The sequence below is a fragment of the Aquarana catesbeiana genome, unplaced genomic scaffold (genome assembly GCF_042186555.1).
Source record: "Aquarana catesbeiana isolate 2022-GZ unplaced genomic scaffold, ASM4218655v1 unanchor237, whole genome shotgun sequence".
NCBI classification, from domain to species: Eukaryota; Metazoa; Chordata; class Amphibia; order Anura; family Ranidae; genus Aquarana; species Aquarana catesbeiana.
The window spans coordinates 1,926,552-1,935,527 of record NW_027362665.1 but is presented as its reverse complement, the minus strand read 5'-3'; the positions used below and the strand labels follow the sequence as shown (position 1 = coordinate 1,935,527).

Genomic DNA, 8,976 nt, shown 5'->3' with positions numbered 1-8,976 from the left:
GGACCACACAGGCAGTCTCCACTAGTCTCCGCTAGCCAACACACCCGGTCAATGCAGACAGAATGAATGGATGGATGAGGCAGATGGGAGCAGACGGAGACAGCAAGGTCCGAACTCTCAATTGAGGCCGGGTCAGTCACGATGTACTCCAACAGCCCAGGAAACAGCGGTGTCTGGCAGGCTCCACCGGGCAGCAGCTGCCACGAGTGCACCCGGCAGTCCAAAGCGTTCCAATCGGGTAGAAGCGGAGGCAGATGAAGGGATAAGGGAGAAGGCAGAAGGATAAAGGCAGGCAAATGAGAAGATCTTGCTGGAATCAACTCGCTCTGATCGGATGCAGCCAGGATGATGACAACGACCGCAGACTGAGAGTTCCTCACAGCCCCTCCGATAACCACAGCACCGTCTCCGCTTGAGCTCAACTCGGGACTCAGCACAAAGTCAACTCAGGATTCAGAACAACAGGCAGGAGCAGTAGGCTGGTTGACCCATCTTTTTAGGAAATTATAAGCAGTTATATGCACGGATGGAAAAAATTGTATTCAGGATACTCGGACCTCCCCCCTCAGGCTCCTCTCCAACACGCCCGCTACTACTCACATCCGGACACGCCCCTAATCCCAACCTTTAATTATCATTTCATTCCCCCCACATACAATGTCTGGAACCGACATTTACTGACATCAATAACTCCCCTCGTGGTACAGACCATAAATTCCCTCATTGTAATATACGAGGTTATTCTACATTTCCACACTATATATGTGTGTATCATCATCTGCTGGAGATAAAAGACATCACAGTGACTATGGAGGAAGAGGACGGACATGACGGGGGGTTACTGGGTGTAAATAGAAAATAAGATCTTATTACCTCCTCTGCTGCTTCTTTATTCCAGTAATGTCTTCTATTTCCTATCGGATGGAACTTCCTGTATGTACCTGACATCACTTCCTGTGTGTACCTGACATCACTTCCTGTGTGTACCTGACATTACTTCCTGTCTGTACTTGACATCATTTCCTGTCTGTACCTGACATCACTTCCTGTCTGTATTCCATAGAAACGTCCTGTCTGGATATGAGTGAGATCACCACCTTGTGGAGTTTAGAGGAACTGCAGCCCCAAGAAATGTCTCATAGTAACCATTCCTTTAACCACCTCAATATTGGACACTTTCAACCCCCTTTCATGCAACACTTTACCCATATAACAGTTTTATCATTTTTTTTCACACAAATAGAGCTTTCTTTTGGTGGTATTTAATCACCACTGGGCTTTTTATTTTTTGAGCTACAAATGAAAAAAGACTGAACATTTTTCTTAGTTTCTGTTATACATTTTTTTATAAATTTGATTGAAATTTGCAAATTACAAAAGACAGAGGTGACAAGACACCTCAACAGACAGAGGGTAGCAGATACAAGGAATGAGAATATATTTGAAAACCACAACTGATTGAGGCAAAAACCCATAGGAAAGTAGGGTATCAAACGTAGACTGGACTAGGCTATCAAGGTTTATATCACTACTATACTTTATGCCTTCTCAGTTTTTGTATTACAAATGTTGTATATTATATGCAGCAACTTCAATTGATTTGTATTTGTTTGATAAAATAAATAAAAATTGTTAAAAAAAAGACATCACAGTGATTATGGAGGAAGAGGACGGACATGACGGGGGGTTACTGGGTGTAAATAGAAAATAAGATCTTATTACCTTCTCTACTGCCACTTCCAGCAGTGTCTCCTCTCTACTTCCTCCCGACTCACCTCTCACACGGAACTTCCTGTCTGTACCTGACATCACTTCCTGTCTGTCTCCCATTGGAGACTTCCTGTTTCAGTAGAAGTGAGATCACCATCTTGTGGAGTTCAGAGGAACTGCAGCCCAAGAAATGTCACGTAGTGTGATTACAGACTTCCCATTGCTTCCAGATGATGAAGGACATTCCCGGGATTTAGTCCTCTGTCCCATCATGTCCTCATCTCACAGGTTCCAGGACTCAGAGTGTCAGTGAGGTGATGATGGCTGAAATACTCTCTGGATTCCATCACCAGGCACTGCAATTATAGCCGACTGTGGGGAGCAGTGATCTCCTTTCTGTCAGTGATAGTAGAACTCCAACATCAACAGAGAAGCAGCGGGAGTGTGTGATCAGGTAAGTACCACCACTGACCACCAATGCTGGGCTGGAGTTACACTTTATTCTCATTGACACCAACAATGGGACTTATTTTATCTCACTGACACCAATGTTGGATGTCAGGGAAATCATGTCTATGGTGACTTGCTAACTCTGAAGTGAGAGTCTTGATTGGTGGAGGAGAAATGAGGATTTGGTTTATTTGGTAAGATAAAACCAGCTATGATATAGTTCTCACAGCCTGCAAGACTGCTGATCACCACTGGAGGGAGACTCTCCCACATTTATCTGGCTGGACACACACAGGCAGATACAAATCTTTCATACAATCTGATACAATCTAAGGAGTGTGGAGCAGACAAGTGATCCCCGCACACTTCAGAGGATTTTTCTACTGCTATTAATGGCCAACACAGTACAACACTTCATCCATGTCTTTGGTGATCTCTGATCTCCTTATGAACTCAGAGATGTACAATTCCTATCGCCTGACACCCGGGACATGCAGTTCTGAGGGCCGGACAGGTCGTTGTTTTAACATTTGGCCCTGCTGTGGGCGAGCAAGGAGCAGGTTACTTGTCGGATGGAAGCATTCGGGTGGCTGAGCGAATGTTTTCACACCCCCCGGTAAAGTGCCCCCCCCCCACCCCGACACACACCCGCTATGTATCCCGGGCTCCTCTTACCCATCTGTGGACCCGGGACCAGCATAGCGGGTGATGATGGGTAGAGGGGAGGGAGGAGAGAGGACACACATCCGCTCTCCTCCCCTTCTTCTTCCTGACCCAGAAGAGACATGTATGACATCACTTCCGGGTCCCTGGTGACAGTTTCCCCGACTATCAAAGCTGGGATAGAATATAATGCAGTGTGATCTGTATTACATTACATTCAGTGGAGCACAGGGGAGACATGAGGGGTCTTTTAGACCCTGGAAGTCTCATTAAAGAGAACCTGTCACCAAAAAATCATCACATTGGGGACTTTTTATCCTCTATGTCAGTGTTTCTCAACCTTTTTTTCAGTCAAGGCGCCTTCCAAAATTATGGACAGTCTTGAGGTGCCCCAATCTAAAATGTAAAAACTATTCTAATTGTTTTATATAATGCAACAACATCAATACACGTAGGACACCCAACGTTATAAGTGATTTATTCTTCCAAAGCAAATACACTTTTGCAAACTGGTCCTGACTAGTATTCCAATGTTTCTCTTCTCCCTCAGTTTTTCTCCATCATTTAGCTAATGAGAACCCAAAGCTCATGGAGAGAGGCGCGGGAGGGTCACACAAGGATGATATTCAGGCAACTGACATCCTCCTTATCAGCTTATGATGTCATTGGTTGTTAGGAGGTTGGCAGCTAGAAGGTTGTAATGGTGTACAATGAAAACCTGAGGCTTTGTGTCACTAAAAGGCATCATCCACCCTCCGGCTTGTATACAATTTTGAGGAAATTGTTTGGTATTTTGCCAAGGCACCCTGGTTGAAAAAGGCTGCTCTATGTGATGAAAAAAAAAAATATTTTTTTTTAATAGTACAAAATTTAATTTAAACCCAGGCACATAAACGCCCCCAAAAAACCTCTGAGGCCCCGCCCCCACATATACACACGTACAAACATAAAATCACATATTGGGGTGCCTATGTCTGAAAACGTTGATTGCGATACACATGTTGCATATCGCCGCACACCGGAATGAGAGCAATAATTCTATCACCAGACCTCCTCCGTAACACTAAATCGATGACCTATAGGGGGCTTTTAAAGCATCACCTATAGAAAATATAGCATACTGAAGTTTGTAACCATTTCACAGGCGCACACAAAGTTAAGGTTTGATATGTTGGGTATCTATTTACTTGGTGCAACCTCGGCTTTTATATTTTACCAAAGAATTGGGTAATTTATTGTTTTTGTGCCCCCTAAAATGAACTTTAGTGTGTTTTTTACAGATAATTTGCGTTTCCTAGACTTTTGTGATAAAATCGTGTGACTAAAAAATTGGAACTACCACTCTTTTATTCTTTAGGGTGTCTGCTTTCAGAAAATATACTGTATAATGTTTTGGGGGTTTTATATAATCTTCAGGTCTAAAATGATTTTTTAACTCCTTCCCACCTGGCCTATAGCAGAATAACGGCCAGGGGGGGGTTCCATTATCCTCACTGGAGGTCATATGACATCAAGAAGAATAAGACGCTCAGGCAAGCGCCGATCGGTGGTGTGGTGTGTCGCTCTGACACACCGCATCTCAAATCTAAGTATATAGGCTCTTTACCATGTGATCAACTGTGTCCAATCAAAGCTAATCACATCATAACCAGAAAGTGCCGGTTATCGGCTTTCATTTATTCATGCTGACAAGGCGCGAGTAGAGGAGAGCCAATCAGTGATTCTCCTGACGGGGGGATCTGCACTGATATTCAATATTGATCATCAGTACAGGCCCATCAGCGATGATCAACAGTGATGACCACCAGTGCCCACCAGGATGCTTGTCAGTACGGCCTCATCAGTGTCACCCATAGGTGCTGCATATTAGACCCCGATTTAGTCCCTTGGACAAGTCATCTGAGTATATCTGAGTATATCTGAGGTGTATATCAGGGTGTGCTTCTTCCCCACATGAGAGTTGTGATGTCCAGCAACATTCATATAGAAGACATTTCCCACACTCAAGGCACTAATACACCTCAAGGGTTGTGTGGGATCCCTGATGTACAGGAAGACAGGACTTCAGTGAGGAACAATTCCCTCACTCAGGACAGGAATACGGCTTCTCCCCCGTGTGAGATCTCTGATGTCTGTAAAGACTGGACTTGTCTGAAAAACATTTCCCGCACTCAGAACAGGAAAACGGCTTCTCCCCTGTGTGACATCTCTGATGTTTGTAAAGAATGGACTTGTCTGAAAAATATTTCCCACACTCAGGACAGGAATACGGCTTCTCCCCTGTGTGAGATCTCTGATGTGTGAAAAGACTGGACTGGTGTGAAAAACATTTCCCGCACTCAGAACACGCATATGGCTTCTCCCCTGTGTGAGATCTCTGATGTCTGTAAAGATTGGATTTCACTGAAAAACATTTCCCGCACTCAGGACAGAAATACGGCTTTTCCCCAATGTGAGATCTCTGATGTGTGGAAAGAGCAGACTTCTGTGAAAAACATTTCCCACACTCAGGACAGGAATACGGCTTCTCCCCTGTGTGAGATCTTATATGCACATGAAGATGGGATTTAGAAGGAAAACACTTCTCGCACTCAGTACAGGAAAAGCTCTTCTCTGTTGGAAGGACGACACCATCCCTCACAGTCTGAGGTTCCTCAGGATAAGAGGAATACGATGGTCCATCTACACTGTGTGGTGCCGGATGGACATTTGAGGTAGTCGGGTTTTCTCCTGGACTATACTGTGTGATGTCCTCATCTTCTACTTTACAGTCTGGAGACAAAGTGAGACAATCCTCTGAGGTTTTCCTCATCTCCCGTCCATCTACTAAAATAGAAATAAAAAGATTATTACTAGACATTAGCAGATTGGTTCCCCTAAACCAGGACTCCGCCCACATCAGGCAGCTTTGTCTCTGAGGATCTTACAATTCCCCCCTCAAGGTAACTAGTAAATGGGTCCTCTGATCTCCTACCAGTTCATTTCTTTATTCATGGACCTTAGTCAGAGACTGAGGAAACAACGAGAACTGTCTTTTATAGGAGTGACAGTGATGAGGGGATTATAGGACGAGTGTCCCCTCCCCCTCTATCACTCATTGCCATCTTCCCAACACAAGAAGTACTGCACTTTCTTATTTAGTCCATGATTTAGTCATGAATAACAGCGGGGCTGAGCCCCACCAGAGGTCAGAGAGTGAGGATGGGGGAGAACAACCAAGATGAAGACTGGACTGATCCTGAAGACAACCATCATTGGGTTATTGACTCCTCCCTCATTATCACTTTCTGTTTAGGGTTCCAAAGTTTGAGGATGTTATCACATTATTATCAACATGTAAAAGTCTGTGCTCCAATCAAATCATCAGATATAAAATGTCCAGCTGGTAAAAAATGGGTGCAAAAGAAGTCAGGACTATGTAATGTACAACTTAGTTGGAGGCCTGTGGCCCCCCTCCCAAGGGACCCGCCCTATGGGCACCCTGGGGCCTTAAGGCAGAATCGAGACCCCCCCTCCAGTATTTGAATGGAGGGCTGAAGAAAGGTGGGTCCGGCCAAAGCCGCTATGGCAGGACACCCTTTAGGATTCATTATGACTGTTTAATAATGTAATACAGTTTGAAGATAACCTAATCCCTCATCCCCTTTCCCCTCCTTCCCTCACCCCTCCGTTTTATAATTTGTTCTATAATTTGTTTTTGTCTAAAACGTCTAGGTTTGCACTGTAAGAAATGTACTGTAATGTGGAAAGACTGACCAAAGACTATATGTTTGTATGTTCTTTTAAAATATAAAATAAAATAAAGATTACATAAAAAAAAAAAAAAAAAGCATTGTCCTGCAAGGGGTTTCTTTTCCTTGCGGTCACTGCTCTCAATGTCCTCTTATCAAAAAGGAGAGAACATTCCTTCTTCCTAACGGAAAACAATTTGTACCTTCTCACTTTGCGAATTGTCGCTCGCGTGGCCTAGTCTATGTCATGTTTTGCGAATGTCAAGCATTTAACATAGGGCAAGCCAGGCAGGAATTCAAGTGTCGCATTGCTCTACATAAGTATAATATGCAAATTGGGAATTTACATCTACCTTTGGGCAGATATATGGTGTCAACACACAAGTACATCATGCCCAAAGTATCCTTCGCCGCCTGTGACAGACTCACCCGGGACAGAGACTTTTGGAGGGGACTAAATGTCAGCCTCTTGCCTACAGATTACGGGCCCTGGCATTTGGGGTACCCTTGAGGTGTTGTTACTTTGGCTTCGGGTCCTTGTCCCCCAGGACACACAGACTCTGGGGACCCTGTATTTGCCATATTAGCAATAGTGACTGAGTCATACTGTTGGGACTCATACTGTGAGGAGATGCTAATATCATCAACTCCACTCACCTGTATAATGTCTGCTATGTGTTTAATGTAGATGAGTCTAGTCTGGCTTACCACAGCTTCTAAGGGTATTCAACTCATTGTTGTTTGTTCTAATTAACCCTGTGTTGATGTTTATGGTAATGTGTACTGAATAGTCAATGAGCTAGGCGACGTAACGTCTTAAACCCAAAGGTCATGTCTCTGAGTTACCTAGTCTGGGTAATTGATTTAGTAAACTAGCTCATGTTAATTAGGTTACAGTTGTATTGTTAGAGTAATATGAGCATGAGAGGGGAACCCCCTCTAACGGTATATAAAGACTTGAAATTTTGGTTCTAATAAAAAACAGTCCATGTTAGCAGTGAAACAAGTCTTGTCTTGTTTTGTGCTTATGAGCGGTTGGAATATCTGATATCTATATCCAGACTGGGAGGAAGTGGTATACTGTTGGAAGCACTCAAGCGGAGTGAGGGACGTTCCGTGACACCGCCCTTTACCGAATTCACATTCTGGTGGGGGGGGGGGCGAATGGAACAAGTCTCTGGTACAGAGAGAGCAACAATGGATTTTTAGGTTGCAGGCAAAAGTATACTCTGGCCTTGATGAATTTTCTTTATTTATTAAGTTTTTTGGTTTTTTGAACATGGATCCAGTCTGATACTCATGTACTTTTTCACTGTCCAACATTTGTCTATTGTTGTGAAATCTATGTACAGGTGTATAATTTAATTCATTTTTATGCCCTTTATTTGTTCCCTCTAGAAATTCCGGCCACCCTGTGAGGGTTTTTGACGTCCGCTTCCATCGGGGGGCTGTTGCTCTCTTGGACCCTGGGTGACCTCTTGGCAGGCAGGGGGGAATGGCGGCACTGTGTTGTATACCTTCTACATGCGGTTTCCTGTGTGGCCGTTTCTTTTATGGCCACTGGGGGCCGCCCAAGTCTGCCGGCGCTGTGATGTCTCTGGACGTCTAACGGCCCATCGCGCATGTGTGACTTCCCTCGGCGGGTTGCACGGAGCGCCGTAACGTCATGCGCGATTGCGGCGGAAATGACGGCAATTTCTGGGGGCCTCCTCCCCTTTTGGGACACCGGGGAGGCTGCGCAGCAAATGCCACTTGATGGCGTCTCTCCATGGGGAATCTGGGGGTCTCGGTGTGTGGGCATTGTCCTGGTGGGGTGGGGGATGGATGAGGAGGCGCCTGGATCATAAACCTATTAGGTTTTCTGACCCCCTATATAGTCAGGCAGCATGTATGGCAGTCTCATTTCAGACAACCTTCAGGTCAGGTTGTTTATCATTTTTTATCTATCCCAGTAAGTAGGAGCTGCATACTCACCCCTGCTTGCTGCACTGCCTTTGCCTTTCATACGGTGACACTTTATGTAATGCTTTAAAATATCTAATTTATAGGTGCATCCCATTTACTATTTCATATATTCCAAACCATGAGGTGTCTATAAGGGCTTGGCCCTCTCTTCTTAGCAGGAATACTTACTTTATGGATATTATGGTAAATATTAGATTCCGTATTCTATCTCACTAGTGTGTCACCTTCATCACTTTTTATGTGTTTTACTTCATTCACTCCCCCACCCATATAGGTCCCACTCTAGGGGTCTTTTATCAGCTTTCTCCTTTATCTCTTCATATTCGGTTCTTATATTTCGTTTTCCATTCAGACTGTTCATTTTACTCTCTTGTACACTCTGTGTGTCTATCACTCACTTATCTTTCCATGTTATTCCATGCTCATTTCACTTTTCACCTCACTTTAGTCAGGTCCC

General features: G+C 44.3%; 2 pseudogenes; one reads left to right on the top strand and one right to left on the bottom strand.

Annotated features, from left to right (window-relative positions):
* Nucleotides 1–8,976, bottom strand: part of LOC141122063 (uncharacterized) — a 309,667-nt pseudogene that overhangs the window by 128,853 nt on the left and 171,838 nt on the right.
* Nucleotides 1–8,976, top strand: part of LOC141122009 (uncharacterized) — a 340,305-nt pseudogene that overhangs the window by 238,822 nt on the left and 92,507 nt on the right.